Below are 16113 nucleotides of genomic sequence, written 5' to 3'. Positions count from 1 at the left end.
CACCGATCATCTCCCGCGACACACAGCTTCGAGACACCTCTCCAGACTCTACCTCCGCTGCCTCCAACAGGTTCTCCACCGTCTAATAATAGCGTATAGTCCGTGAAAGATGTATGATTGGCAGATATAGAATGTTTGTGCATTCACGGAGAATTGAAAGGTGGATAAAATGCACAGGATGCACGGAATATGAAAAAGTATATGAAATATCCAGAGTATAGTGTTGGTGATTAAATCGCGAATTTTTATGCACATATATGAAATTAAAAGGTATAAAGATAGAATGCACATAATATACAGAAATGTATAAAATATGCAAAGTGAAGGGCTCATTATAATATTTAACGATTGAAATAAATCTCTGGTTGGATTCTATTTTCTCAATTTCCTTAAACATCCGCAGTCCACGGTCTAATTATGATGTTCAGTTTAGTGGGTGAAACCAATCTTTGTTCCATTTAGGCAGATTCCATTTCTTCAATTGTGTTCGTAGAAATATGGTTATACTGAATGATTATGAGATTTTAAATTAGAGTATGCAATGGTAGTAAAGGTTGATACGTTAGGAGATAGGACATGGCTCATAATAGTCTCAATTGTCTCGTTTACGATGCATTAGCGGCGGAGATTCGCTTTACCAGAGTAAGACTATTTGCAGAGGCACTGGTTGGTTATTAGTATGAAAATTCAAGACTCGATGTCGATTTTTTTAAGTCGACGAGGAATGGCACACCACATGCAATGATTAAGCAGTGATGGATTAGGATACGAGGAAAAAGTTTCCCGCATTTATGTTCACTTAGTCCAGGTAAATCAATTATTCCGTGCGCGTAATCCATCTCCCGGCGAAGGTTCCAATTACACGCCGATTCGTAACAATATTACACTTAACGTTCCCGACCGAAGAAAATGCCAGGCTGATCTTTTACGAGGCCAGGGATAGAGCCACGCAACGACGCTCGAACAACATCGTGACTCGATTCGAGCGCGTTTAACAGGTCTAATGAACACTTAACGTTTAGCATAAAACAACAAACGACTCGTGCCTAGATCGGACTAGCGCTCTATACGACAAATTGCGTTTTCACGTTGATTTTTCCAACTTGTCGTACAGTAGAACCTGGAAAATCTCAGGTTAATCGTACAATTTGTTTCTCTTTGGAATAATGAAGTTGTTAGGATGGTAAGTGTTAACGACGAAGATTTCCAACGAAAACAAGAGACTCGCTTCACTTAATTTTGATACTTACACCGCTGATCGCTTAAACGCTATGAACTTTCAACGTTTATCATCTTTGGAAGTTTAATGAGAAGATAAATGGTAAAAACTATCAGATTAGTTATCAGATTAGTTAGACTTATTTTCTTCAGCCACAATTTAATTGAAATTCTCGATTGTAATCTATCTTGTTCTAAAAGATAAAATAAATTATTCCAGTACTTGTAACTTTTTACTGTTTTATATATGCATTTTCTTTTTTACTTTTTGTATCTATATCGTTTACCATATTCTATATATTCACATCTTTTCAAATCTTTACGTATTTAAACGTATCAAGTTTTTCTACGTACAAAATCTTTTGTCTCGCAAGTGTCCAAATTTTTCGACTCTGAGAATGGAAGTTACACTGTCTGGTGGTTTCCACGAGGCGAGTTCTTCTATCCAGAACGGAACACGCTGGGTATCGGAACCTCGGAGGCAGTTAATTAAGATTAGCTCAATTATACGCGTTTAACCCACTTTCGCCAGCGTTGCGCAAAACCGTTCAACGGCTCTGAAACACTGCGACAGATGCTAATAACGATTTCCACCGGTTTTAATAAGAGCAGCCGGCAAAAAGCGCGCAACGAACACGACCGACTCGTTGCCACGGACTCGCGTTACCGCCTAATGAACCGCAATTAATCCTACAATTCGAACGTGTATTTATTAACAATCGTGGTGACGATTACACGGAGGACCGTGATGCTCGATGAATCATCGTGACAGACCGTTTTGCTCTTAACACTTTTACAGACCAGTCGATTAAATTTACATAAAGTAATCTTCCACGAAAATTTTCTAAATTATCGAAGATCAAAGTAATATTTTGTCAAGCACAAAGTTAAAGTCTTCTCCCTTGCATTTTATATCTTGTCGTATACCTTTCATCTTAAAAGTTTCACACTTCTGTTTAGTTTAGTTTAGTTTTAACAAATATTTTCGACGCTGTCACAGAACTACCAACTCTTTATTCTAATTAACTACGGTGTACTTTCGCGTGATTTTTTTGCAAAGTATAAGGACAAAGTCATTCTGCGAATAGGTCTTTCATTTTAATTCCTCTATCGCAAGCCTTATATGTTAGTCGTCTAGTGTTTACACTGTGTAATTTCAAACGCGGACAGAGACGATCGGACCAGTGTGCGAACGTGTTCATTGAAAATCGGAGGATCACGGGCGCAAAATGTTAGAAACGTTCGGGGGCTGAAATCCCTGCGGTCGATGGGAGAGCAGTGACGCTTAAAAATAGTCGTTGAGTGCGATACGTTTAAGCGAAACAGCAGGGAAGGCTGAAATGAGCCAAGATAACGGTACGTTGGAGACAGTATCTGGTTCAAGGGCTGAGCTCTGCGCGCTTTTAAGAAAGTCTTCGACCTCGCGGGAGATGTGAACATATGACAGCCGGAGAACGAGAGGAAGAAGGATTATAGATAGTATAATATCGATAGAACGAATCTGCGAGATTTCGTTCCAATTGCAGCTTTTAATCCGTGATTTTCTTCTCTTAAATATTTACCGAAGTATATGGAACATTAGTATAGGATAATTGTTTGATAAAAATGTATATATTACGTTCTCTGAGATATAAAATCATTTCTACATCTACCTTTACTTATCGCGCAACGAATACTCGAATTTCCAAAAATGTCTTTGACACGTATACCAAGATGAACTTTCAGCTATGAGACGATTGTAACGAAAGTATTAATACCGATACATTAACGTCGATACACTCAGAAGATATCACGGTAAAATCACACAGTCACAGACCGTAAAATTATTTGAGAGAATAATATTGTATAATAACAATAATATACTTTTGTATGTCAAACATCTACACGTTAGAAAAAGAAGAAAAAAAAATTCAGATAAAAAGAAATCTTAATCGAATCGACTATCATATTCTCTCTCTTTGTCTGTGTCAAAAGAAAAAAAAACATTAAAAAATACAGTGAGAGATAGAAAGAATCACGTGGCTCTTGGAACAAAACCGAAGGCGCATAACCTCGCGACACGAGCACCTCGATGGCACGAGTCCGGCGATCTCGGCGCGGGAGAGGGTGGGAGGACATTGGAGAGGGCACACACGACGTGCAAGCAACGAGCAGGAGGCAGGAGGGACGGCAGCCCGACCATACGTTTGAGTTGGTTGACCCGGCGCGGCCACGTTCCTACCTTCACCTCAACTTCGTCCTAAGGAATTGCCTTCACGCTTGCGATTTCATTCCGCGCGACCGCCGCTTTATTCCTGAATTGACCCCGCGCCGTTGAACTTGTCCCGGTAATTGATGGGTCGACCGAAGGAAAAACGAACGGCCAACTGCCAGGATAATCGATCTCCCGCGATACTTCCCTGCAACGAATATTTATCATGAATTACACTGGCACGGTTTTACTCGATAACATTGCTTGGAAAGTTCGATCGTACAAAGCAATAGCGACATAATCAATTATTCGTTAGAAACTGGAGAAATTACCGCTAAGGATGATAGAACGATTCTACGAAGACGTTTCCGTCGAATTGTTTCTATTTCGCAAGATCATCGACAGGGATTTTAAATTGGCGATTGCTTTGAATTTCGTATCGCGCTGTATCGTAGAATGACACAGAGCGATATTGCCTTCAACTTAAACGCGTATGCAATCTGCACGTTTCAAAAATAAACCACCGGTGACAATAGGAGTATACGGTGACAAACACGCGGGATAAAAGTCTGAAAGGTTCGGCGTACGGCGGAGAGGGTTGGCCATCTTCGACGAGCACCCCTTACCGACATAATTCACAGGAACGGGACATTTTCCGGTTTCGAGGATCCGAGAGGAGGAAGCGTGTCTCTGCAAAGCTGGAGAGGTAGAAACGAAACGAAGATCCGAGTAAAGCCGGTATTACGAGAGGTAGCAGATCGAAATAGTGCGGAAAGAGGGAGAGAAGGGCAGTGGCTGTTGGCGAAGGAGAGATAAAGAGGGAGAGATTAACGGAGGGCTGGCTAAAGGGAGGAGAGACGGAGGATGGGGGAGGGAAGAAAAAAGCAAAGGGCAAGAGGGAAGAAAGGAGACGGAAAGAGGGAACCTGGAGGATTGTGTGCCTCTGGCGCGATGTTCAGCTCGTGGAGGATTACTACCTCTCGAAGCGACGAAGAGAAAAGAGCGAAGGAGCGAGGCAGAGGGCAAAGAAAAGGGGGAGAAAACGAGGGAAAGAGCGAGAGGCGAGAGCAAGGCGACGAGGAGGGGCCGACATCACGTCGTCAATCATGGTCCAGTTGCTTCTATGTACTACATACTCTGGCTGAGCGCGGAGAGCGGACCTGTACATGCTACTGCATTGTGGCGCACAATGTTCAATCATCTCTGCGTCGATTCCTTCGGCTTTAATTGAAGAAAGGGTCCGTCGAAACCACCACGCGGCCGCGGTGGGGCAAAATGTCCGCTGGAGGGACGAGGAAAGACACGGTGCGGTAAGAAATAAGAAAAAGAAAGAGTACGGGAGCAAGAGTGACGGCCGGCAAGAGGCAGGAAGAAAGAGAAAGAGAAAGAGAGAGGGATAGAAAGGAAGAACGAAAGAAACGGAACGGAATAGGGAAAAAAAGAAAGCGCCGTGGGGGTGTCGTTGACCCCACGACGACGATATTGTGTACCACTTGAGTGTTTAAGTCGAGGCCTCGAAGGACCCCGGCCAAGGAACAAGGACCTCCTCAGCCACACTCAGCCGAGTCCTTGGGGCCACGGATCATTAACCAGAGCGAACCGCGAAATACGAAATCACGCCGAAAATCACGGACCTTTTGATTCGCGTGCACGCCCCATCGCCATCGCCATCCCTATTCCCCTTTGCCCCTTATTTTTATTCCTCCTGTTGCGAAAAAAACGGTTCGAGTGGCGGTGTCGCTGGAGAGTGCACGAAACGAACGGAATAAAGAATAAAAGGAGAGGAAGGAAACGCGGGAAACGCGAAACTCACCAATTTGTTGCGAAACGCACTATCGATTCCCGGTGGTCGACCATTTTTTCGGCGAAAAGGGGAAGGGCAGGTCGTCGAGTGTTCTCCCTCGCGAGCACGACAATGAAACTCTCTCGCCGTTCTGGAGCCTCAATTATGATCCGGCAATAAGGAGAAAAAAATATCACCTAACGACCGCGACATTACTCGTAACAATTAACCCTCTAGAACCGAAGAGAGACCAACGAAGCTGTTCAAGGATCGGGCACACTTTTTTTTCTTCCTTTCTTCCCCGTTGCGTCGTTTCCTTTACTTCCACCGGCTGCTCCTCGATACTCGTTCCCTACCGTAATGAACCGAAGAAAATTGATCCCGTCATGCTTGTTACCGACCGCCTTATTATCAATCGTCTCGCTGGCGATTCGCGATGCGAATTCAATTACGTGACTTCGTGTTTACGATCACCCCTTTCGAACAATATTTTAGACATAACGTGGCATCAAAGACAAGAATCAACCCTTCGTACAATAGGGCGTATCGAACGAACCTCATCATACTGTCGACTACGTCAACACTACGAGACTTTTGAAATAATATTACAGTCGGTTCTTTGATTCACCTCATTTCACGGTTTAGATAATGCGCTACATCACTTTGAGCGCGTGTATAATTAATGCAAATACTCCCATCGATCTAAAATTGCCTCAAAATACGAACTTTTCAAGACACCTTAAAGCGATAAGATTTAACACGTAAATAATAAATATATGGTCTTGGGAAAAATATAAAGCGACTTTAAGAAAGACGAAGAGAAAGCAGGATCATAAAAAGAATTCTTCTTTCCACGATATTCCTCCTTCGAAACCATCTCCATTAGTTCTATACATTTCCCAGTATCGCTATGAACGAAGGATACCTATACGAGTATTTGGATACTCCGTCGAGTGTGAGACACTCTGTATGCGCGAATTGCAAATATCAGGAAGCCAATCCGAAGACACCAGCCAAGCGTATCTTCGCGTTTCGTCGCGTTCCCAAAGTGTTGCTGGAACAACGTTCTCCGAAAACGGCAGTCACAAAGGGATTTCACCCTTGAAACAACGGAATCGACGTTTTGGTAGTTGACTAGATGCTGCGTGAGCAAACGTCGTCCGTACCACCTTCAGACACGACTTCTGTGGCCGTCGGGTTACGCGAAATGAGATCCATTACGCGATTTCCTGCGAACACGATCTACGGAGTAGAAAGCAGAAGTTGAGGACGATGGAAGGGGAGAACAGCCCGAAGGAGGACGGAGTCGGAGGGATACAATGGCGCGGATCGTGGCTCCTGCCGCGGCAGCCGCCTCGTATGCCCTTCGGTTATGGTAAACGCACGGTAAGTCGAGATACGATGTAGAGGTATACGCCCTGAGCCGCTTAAGTTACAAAACAGCGGCGGTAATTAGCTCAGTTGGCGCCGGCTCATCCTACTTCGCTGCGTTTTCTCTTTCCACGATCCTACGTCGCGTTTCTTTGTAACACCCGTGATGAAACGAAGAGGGGAGCGAGTCTATAAGCTGGTTCTTGGCTGTACGCGTTAGGGTTGATACGAGATCGAAGAAAGAGAGATACTGTAAGATGTTATATGATGAGAGATAAATGTAAGATGTTTAATCTGTCAACCTGGTCATCCCTTAACCGAAAAGTTTTCTAATTATGAAATTGGAAGCTAACGAACACGCGTCAATTTCGAACAGACGGATTTTAATTTCTTCAAATATTTTTGACGTATTTTATTTTCAATAGAACTGAGAATGAAATGTGTACGGTCTCTGATCGATGCCTTTCGATGGTTTAATTTATCTCGCTATATCTTTGCCCGTACTATAATTCACAAATTTTACAAGGGATTAATATCGTTCATGATTTAACTCGAAATTCTTCGTCGTTGAATCGCTCTGTACATTCGCCACGAACGATTCTTCTTCGCCTTCCATTCTGTTCACCAGACTGCGTAACCTCTGTTTATACAAACGTCCATGTTTCTTTCTGTACATCCTCCCTCGCGCCTTCTTCTTTTTCCCCGTCTGTTTCTTCTCTCCACTGTTTACCCTGCAAGTCGTACAACGCAGAATTCGCCCGTCCATATTCCACCAGACTTTCATCCGAATATTTCAAGAACCACCTTTTAACGTTCACGAGTAACCATAATGGCGAACCACTCGTCGACTTCGTAGAGAAGCGTTCCACTTCCCAAAAGCATTCACTTCGATCCTCCGCTATGATACGCATCCATTCTCCCATCGACAACCACCTCATCTTTGTACCAGTTTACTTTTCGTTTCTCGGAAAATTCCAGCTTCGTATCCTTCGTTCGCAAGACCAACGACGAGACACACTCTCTGTCTATGAACGCTCAACAAGAATCGCAAACTCACACGAACGTTCCTTCCACAGCACTCTCAAAGAATCCAAAACCAAATCGTCTTGCAACTCCATCGAAGTCTTCGACGTCCCGAGCACAACGTCCACTCTACTAAACGCCTCTGTCCCGTTTCAATAGAATCTTACTCGTCTCTGTTCTCTTCTAACTCGTTCTCCTCCGACACGCACTTTATTCCCAATTCGAAACTCTCGAATTCTACGCTCGTTGCACCTTCCTGGCTCACTGCGATGGCGATGTGTCTCGCTCCTGACAGCCAAAGTGGATTGCATCGAGGATTATCCCTATGCACCGTTGACCCTCAGTTTACCGGTACATCGTGAAATTCTGTATCGCCGGGCAGCTGCATTAGGATAATGAGCCTCGTGAAGCAATCGGGAACCGAACCATTGGGAAGTTTAGCTTGACGACGCTAACGCGCCCGCTAGCGGTTTGAGAAAGACGCCTTTGAGCCGTTCGATTCGATAGTTGTGCGCCATCGACGTAAGTATAGGCAAGTGTATTGATCGCGATCGTACTTTGCGAGATATTTGACTGGAAAATCTTTAGAGATTGAGAAAGTGATTTCTTAGATCTTGATAAGCTGATCGACTCTAATTTCTAGAATATGTAACCAACGTTTAACTTTCCACGGTGCAAATGATTATTTTCAACAAAGTTGATCAGTTTGTCTTTTGTGTAGCTTACATCGTAAGAAGCATTGAGAAGATTTTTTGACAGAAGACGAGAAGAGGAGTAATTAGAATATTCGTTGAAGTACGCGCATTGTATTAAACCATGTCACCGGTACTTCTTGTTTCTTTATTTTTTCAGGCAGTTTGAATCTCTATGAAAGAATTATTTCGCGATGCATTATACCTACGTAGCTTGTTTTTATATCTCCTTGTCTGCACATAAGATTATAATATTATGTATCATTGTCTCGTCTAGCTTAGCGTCCCGATTATTGTCACACTGTTACGACATAACAAACGCTATATTCGACTTGAAGCAAAGATTCGATTACGTAGGCCAAAGGAGCAATACAAAAGTACACGAATCTTAATATTATTGCCATCAGTTATGGTTCGAGTCATCTTCCATCCCGCAATATGAAGTTCAGTTATCGCATCCGAATCGAATCGCTCACGAAAGCCCATCACGTCGTATCCTATGTCACGTAATTGTCCGCTTCCTTGGCCGTGCATCGTAACTCCTCGCCTCTGCTCCGAATACTAAAGCCACCTAACTCGTTAATAAATCAAACGAAACATCGCGGTTCGACAAATCCGTCGTGGTTCCCACAATGAAATATCATCGAATGCTCTTCGTCTCTCGATCGCCTCCTCGCCGAAAGTTCAACGCACGAGCCACGTCTAAACGTGGTTCTCGATTAAGGGTGCAAGAAATCCGCTGGGAAATCCCTTTTGCACGCTGTTAAATCCCACTTCTCGCCCTTTTGCTTCCGAAGGGAAGCGTTCGAGGAGCTTCCTTGAAAGGAACGACAATCGAGCAGCGTACGCGTGACGCTTATACGTGACGCAGGTTCTCTCTGCTCGTCGCAATCGTATGTGCACGCTGAGATACCGTTAGCCGTACCCGTCACGCGCCACTCGATACGTCACGCCGCCTGCGACGAAACCCAGTCGATCATAATGATCCCCCGTCGAAGAAGGCTAATCGACCAGGGGATCGATCAAGCGTTCGTCGCAGAGGAGTACACGCTAAAAACGTTAATGCGTTCCGTCGTGGAACCGCGACAGGAGTCGAGCGAAGAACATTGTGACGAAACGGTACACCGTATAGAAGGATGTGATTCTCTTATAGGTTGTTAGAGTGTCATCGTCGAGGATGACGAAAGTGATTGATATTCTCCGCGAGAAATATCGTTTCGAGGGAACGATATAAGAAATACGGGGCGTCAGGGAATCAGCGAAAGCAAGCGTGCAACGTTTTAATACACCGATTACACCAGTTGGCAAGAGTTACACTTCATAAAGCTATGATTCAGAAACGCTAAAATCGCGGGTCTCGGGATCGGTGAACAGCGACAAACGATACATCTCGAGTCGCCGATCGGAAACGGATCGCCAGTTGGAACTCGTCTGCGAGAAGAAATGAAACTTTCCGGGGCTGAATCTCTTTCGCGCTGTAAGAGAATTTTCTCTTTATCGTTTGTTATCATCTTTCTGGTGTTTTCGCGAGGAAGATATAATGTACTAAAATGAAAGGACAGTATTATGGAAAATAGATATACGTAGTCCGATACAATTAAACGATCGCTAATATGAAAGCTTCAGTCTCATCAATATCAAGGAGAGAAAAACAACGAAAAGTAATAGAAATTGACATTTATCGTTTAGTTGATCAACAAATTTTCCTGACATAAAAGAATTAATCGGTCTAACGAAACGATAAATTGATATTTGACTGCCAAACAGTCTGGCAATAATGACAATTAATCAGTTCCATTCAACTTCGTCGAGCTGATGCAACGAAACCACGGAACCAACAAATACAAAGAAGCCTGGCTCCACTCTGGATCGGGAGGATCATAGCCTAGCGGCGAATCTCCGAATGATCGAACATTCTCGATCGACAGCCCTCGCTACCGGTGGTACCAACGTCGCTGTTCGAGATAAAGCCGCGCAGATCGAGCGGTGATAGCGGCTCGTACACAAACTCGCAGCGTAAGATCCCGCGCGAGGTTCTTCGACAGACAGAAAGGAATACACGTAAAGAAAGAAGCAGACAAGAGAGGCAGAAAGAAAGAGAGAGAGCACGGTACATACGTACCGGGGAAGCCGAACGAAAGGTGAAGGAAGAGGGAGAGGCGAGAAAAAGGAGAAAGAGCCTCTACGGTCGGCGTCACGCTGTCGGGTACACCGGTTTCGCTCTCCTCCCTCTTCCCGGCGTTCTCCACCAGCGCAAACACACATTCACGAACACACTACACACGACGTGACTCTTAGCTTACTCGCGAGCTCTCGCGCGCGCTACACGCGCAATATCGCGAAACGCGCGGCACCAGGGACTCGCATTGATGTGCCTGCGTGTCAGGTAATCGTATGTAATTGCCGGCTAGGATAATTAGCGATCAACAATAAACTTCTGCCTCGCTCTCGACGCTTCTACCCGCCCCTTAAACCCGACGAGGAGTCGCCGTTGCAGTTGCACGTGTGCACAGACGAGGGACACATCCAGTCGAGGTGAGCTCTCTGTGGCATCTACGCGTTAAACGATTCTCCCTTTCTCTTTTCCACGATCACGCTCATCCTTTTCTTCGTCTACGATCCTTCGCCATCCAGTCTATCCGTTTATCTATTCCTCTTCTTTCCTCCAGAGTTTCCTTTTAGCAAGAGGTTTTTAGCAGGAAGAAAAGAGACGGATGGCGTTGCACGGTAGTCTACAGGGCCGATCGAGCAGCCTGGGGATGCTGTTAATAATATGCTACGCGAGTAGACGCGTTACTCGCGCTACTACCAGCCACTGACCAGTCACGGACCATGATACAACGAACGTAGGAAGGGTATGAAAACGGGAGCCAGTGAAGGATAGACTAGCTTCGACGAGAGGCTGCACCGATTCAGTCCTAGTGCCCCTTTGGACCAAAGCTGGTTCGATCGATCGACGAAACGCCAGGCCACGACCTCCAGCTTTGACTCGGAGAGCCAAAGCTCCGGTGACGAGCGTCTCCGGATCTAACGTACGATATAATGCGGTCCATCGTGCAAATGGAATCCGATGAATGCTTCTGTACGCACACACGTGCTCGATTATTGCTACCGCAGCTCTTTAATCTAGACACGCTCGAATTATTTTGTGATATCTTTTAAACAATCTTATTTTCCTTCATTTCACCGAACGTATCAATTAAATGTTTCATTAGCGATAGCTAATTTCCAAAACAATGTCTATCCTTCCAAATGGTACTGATATTTCAAGGATGGAAAAATAAAATTAGGTAGCTTGTAATTTTTCTTTTGAAAAGATGATAAATATATTATTATTCCATATAACGATACTGTGCAATTTAGCTATAATAGAATCCCATATACGTTACGTTATAAGTGGAAATCTTTCGAACAGTACATTGTCATCAGTGAAATTGACATAATTTTGTTTGTTGTTCGACGGCATCTTGTTTAAACGTTACAGAACGAAGTCACCGTGTCCCTGGAAACGTGACCTGTTCGATAGAGTCTAGAGATATGCGACGATTTGTTTTCTGGAGTCGAGAGATGCGCAGCGATTTGTTCGTCTAGAGTCTGGGGAGATATGGATACAATTTTCTTAGAATCCTTTGATCGATACGTTTGAAGATGGCGACGAGAAATATCGTTATTTTGGACGTGGGATGGTGATCCGCGTGGATAGCGGCCAATCGAGTCTGGCACGAGTAGTTTCGAGAGCATTTTGAAGAGAGCGTTCGTGGGAACACGAGACACGTCTGGATCGTCGGAACATGCCACGGTTAAGTAGCTACAAGTGCAACAGGAGCTTGTACGATACAATGGTGTCCCAGTTTTTCATGAGTCTGCCCCTGAGTTTCGTGTCGTGTCGATGCTTCCAGACACGCGCGATCATTCTCTCGATGGATAATAACGGCGAATAAAAAACTTAGAAATGATAAACTCGAACTTAGAAACTAGAATTATAAAGTTCAATCTAATCGAAGATCAGAGAAATACTCAGCGTCGTGCGTTACTCGAAGGAAAATTACTATTTGGAAATATAACAACCTTTTGGTAGTAATTATGAATTGCTGAACCTTACCATCGTCAATTTAACGTTAATAACAAAGTATAGAAAACATTTATACAAAATTTAGAGAAAATGCACAGAATGCACGCAACGTGCAAAACTATGCAAAATCTTCCAAGCATAGTACTCTATAATATTTAGCGAATAAAATAATTGTGTTCTAGACTCCATTCTTCGAATCATGCTCGTAAAAATATGAATTTGCATAAACATCCGCAGTCTAATAATACGTAAATTCACGGGCATCTGAAAACTCTTTCGTTCCGAAGATTTTCCGTTTCTAGCTACAAAACTAACTAGCTACAAAGCTTCTAAACTACAAAAGTACATAATTTGCTGATCAATGATATTGAAAAGTGCACGATATACAAAACGCAAAGGTATCGACAAACTACTGAAATGAGGGTAAACCGGTCACCCACTGTACAAACCCAAACCGTTCCGATTACAGCAATTATCTAGAATATCGTAATACGTCGTACATTATTCTGATTCGAAGAAAAGGAGGATTGTCTATGCACGTGAACCGATTGTCCACGACGACGTCTTAAACGACGACGTGCCGCGGCGGCCGTCTGCGTAATTAGGCGATCCAGCCGCGCACCTGTGCACTCCCATGACGTGTCTGCCATGTGGAATAATCGGACGACGGCAAGCAAAAAAATCTTCGACCCGATTTGTCAATACAGGATCTCGGCGGAGATTAGTCACGCGCGGCCGTAATACCTTGCGAACACGGGCCCGCTCGCTTCGATATCCGTGAGGCTAGATCGACCAGGGGGATGCGATTAGCTGATCGAAATCCCGGCGTCTTCGAGTCTGTCCTCGGGGATCCGCACGGGTAAACGATGGCCCGCGAGAATTCCTCTACACCAGAATTGATACGGTCTATGCCTTGTATATGTCATGGTACGTGGTACGGGTTCGCCTGAACGTGATACGTTGAAATTTCGGTGACGAGAAACTGCAAAGTAGGATAATCCCGATGATGGGATTAGGGAAAACTTTATGAATAAACTGCAGGTTTTACGTGTCGCAGATTTGTATTTGTATGAAATTTATTAAAAGAGTAGACTCTAGGCAGATATTTGATTTGCGTATAAATATTGCCACGACTATTCTTGATTATATTTTTAAATTTCTCGCAAAATATAGAAATGCAGTAGCACGCTAGTTTATGAAATAGACGAATAGATGGCTTGAATTATTATCCGGCGTTTAAGGAGCCGAGAAACTGCAAGGGATTAAATCTTAAATATAGTGATATTAAATATATCTTAATATGTGAATATTAATGTAACATTACTGTTAAAAAATAGAAAATGGATATTATTGCAGTGTAAACATATTCTGCTTCGTTGAGAAAATATCGCTTCTCCTAACAGTTGTCACTCAATGCATTTTCATTTGGATCTATTAGTGTGTAGTTCAATTAACGCATAGTTAATGCATACTTCTAGTTATATCAACTTTAAGAGTCGAATATGAATGTTCGGGATTGCGATTGTAATCAGAGCAACAGTCTGAGGTGAAACGCCTCGATGTTCGTCGATTCTGGACAAAGGAAAACAGAACGATATAACACCGCCGGCCGCTGATGTTCTTGATCCGATGATGCAATTGATGCTTCGATGCACTGAGGGTTGTTGATCGCGAAACGGAGAGCAGATGGGCATAGAACATCGACGTGTACACGGTACCGTTCCGTTTTACGTTCAAATATTGCAACTCGGTAACTGGATCGAAAAATGCCTTATAAATTATGTTTCCGTGTTGCTGTAATTTCTTACTCATAACGGTCATCGATTATAGAACGCAGGTGCGAGTGAGATAATGGAGCAGTATCAGTAGGAAACGCGGGGTGTGGCGAAAAGGCGCGAAGAAGGAGATACCAGCGCGTAATGTAAAGAGAGCAATCGCGTGTATGCACATGTAACTCGAGAAAGAAAGAAGGAAAGGAAAAGAACAGGACAAATAGAAACCTACGCTATTGCCGCTAAAACTATGGAACTTATTAAAACTGTAGGTCTCAGATTTATCGAAGAATATACGTATCTACGTGTTTCGACGAAATTAATATTCGATCTTATGGAGATAGACGTTTAATTGTATCGTCGGCTTGTCAGAGGAGTGACATAGCTGAGAAAAATACATTTTTCAGGAAATTACTTTCGAACGAGAAGTTCGAGGTGGAAGACCATTTAGCAGTAAAAACTTTCCTCTCGAATGTAGCTGGTAATTTCTGGATCTTTTAAAGAACCTCTGGAATATATTAGAATAACCGTCTGTATAATTGCAACATTATTCTCTTTAAGTGCACGGTATAATTATTTTTAATTTCATTAAGTAATTAACACGCTTCTGTCCTAGTATATATTTCACTTTTGGAATTAATTTTTAAAATGTGTCTATTTATCCTCATCGCGCACATCGTTTAATTTAGACCACCTATATATTAATATATTTCCCTACACGTAAATTTCTAGTACCAGCGTCAAATATGAAAACCTTTTAAACAAATTCTATCAATGAAGTTGCAGCAAGAACTGGGAAATAGGAAACGGAAGAGCAGAGTGGCCGCTCGGAAGGCGACAAAAGGTTCTGTGGTGGCGGCGATCGGATCACGACCTACGAAGGTTTTCGAAGCGGGCCGCGGTCGAAGAAGCGTGGGTCGCCAGAAATAGAAGGGAAGATACGCGAATTCGTAACCGGCCGGTTCTTAGCCCGACTCTCGAAAGAAGAAGAGGAAGAAGAAGAAGAAGAAGACGACAACGGAGACGAGGAAAGAGAAGAAGAAAGGAGGACGCGCGGAGCCGGCCCCGCGCGCGGTTTATCAACCTTATCTCCCTCCTTCTCTCGCCCTCCTGCTTCCTCGTGCGCGTCCCGCAGGCGAAAAACAAAGTCAGTAAAGTTACGGCGAAACGCAAGCAACACGAAACGAGGGTCAAAATCCTTGCGCTTCGAAGGATGCTGCTGCCGTTGCCGCTGCTGCTGCCGCTGCTGCTGCCGCTGTACGCTCGAGGGACGCTCCGAACCGGAGGAGGAAGAGAAAGAGGAGGCAAAGCAATGGTAGTGGTGGTTCTAAAGGAAAGAAGAGGAGGAAGAAAGGCGAACCGTGTACCGAAGAAGAGGAACAAAGCGAGTCGAGTGAAAGAGACGATCGCGAACGTGAATGTAGAAGCGAGATAAATTTATATATACAGGTATATATATATATATATATATATATATATATATATGTATGTAGATATATAGATATATGTTTAAATATATATGTGTGTGTGTATATATATATATATATATATAGAGAGAGAGAGAGAGAGAGAGAGAAAGAGAGAGCAAGCAAGAGAAAAAGTTAGAGAGAAAGGGAGAGAAATGGACGCAGCAAAAGAAGCAAGAGGAACAGAACGAGGATAAGGGGTCAAAGGAAGGGAAGGGTAAAGCTACTGCGCGTTAGCTGTGCCTGTAGTACTCTACCTTCGCGGCCTCTGCCACCTCCACCTCGACCGGCTCACCTGAAGACAAGTTACCCCGCAATAAAAACACCGAGAAAATTATATGCCTCCCGGCCGCGCGCGCCAGCGCCAAGCAAAAGGACCACTTGGCTTTCCTACTAACGCGGAGAAAAGGAGAGCAGAGGACAGAGAAACGGACAGAGAGGTAAGAGCTTGGGACCATAGGTAGAAGAAGAGACGAAAGGATACCGGACGAAGAACCGGGGTATCGGGAGAGAAAGAGCGAGACG

General features: G+C 43.9%; 1 long non-coding RNA gene across 1 annotated transcript in view; it reads left to right on the top strand.

The window, feature by feature from the left end:
- The window catches only part of LOC126868346 (uncharacterized), a 107360-nt gene extending 91794 nt beyond the window's left edge, over window positions 1-15566 (top strand). Inside the window, exon 3 of the long non-coding RNA XR_007690589.1 lies at window positions 14903-15566. This is a non-coding gene — a long non-coding RNA (uncharacterized LOC126868346). The remainder of the gene's footprint in view (window positions 1-14902) is intronic.
- Window positions 15567-16113: the final 547 nt, after the last annotated feature.

The sequence above is a fragment of the Bombus huntii genome, chromosome 8 (genome assembly GCF_024542735.1).
Source record: "Bombus huntii isolate Logan2020A chromosome 8, iyBomHunt1.1, whole genome shotgun sequence".
NCBI lineage: Eukaryota > Metazoa > Arthropoda > Insecta > Hymenoptera > Apidae > Bombus > Bombus huntii.
Note: the sequence above shows the minus strand (reverse complement) of the source record. Positions and strands in the feature narration are given on the sequence as shown.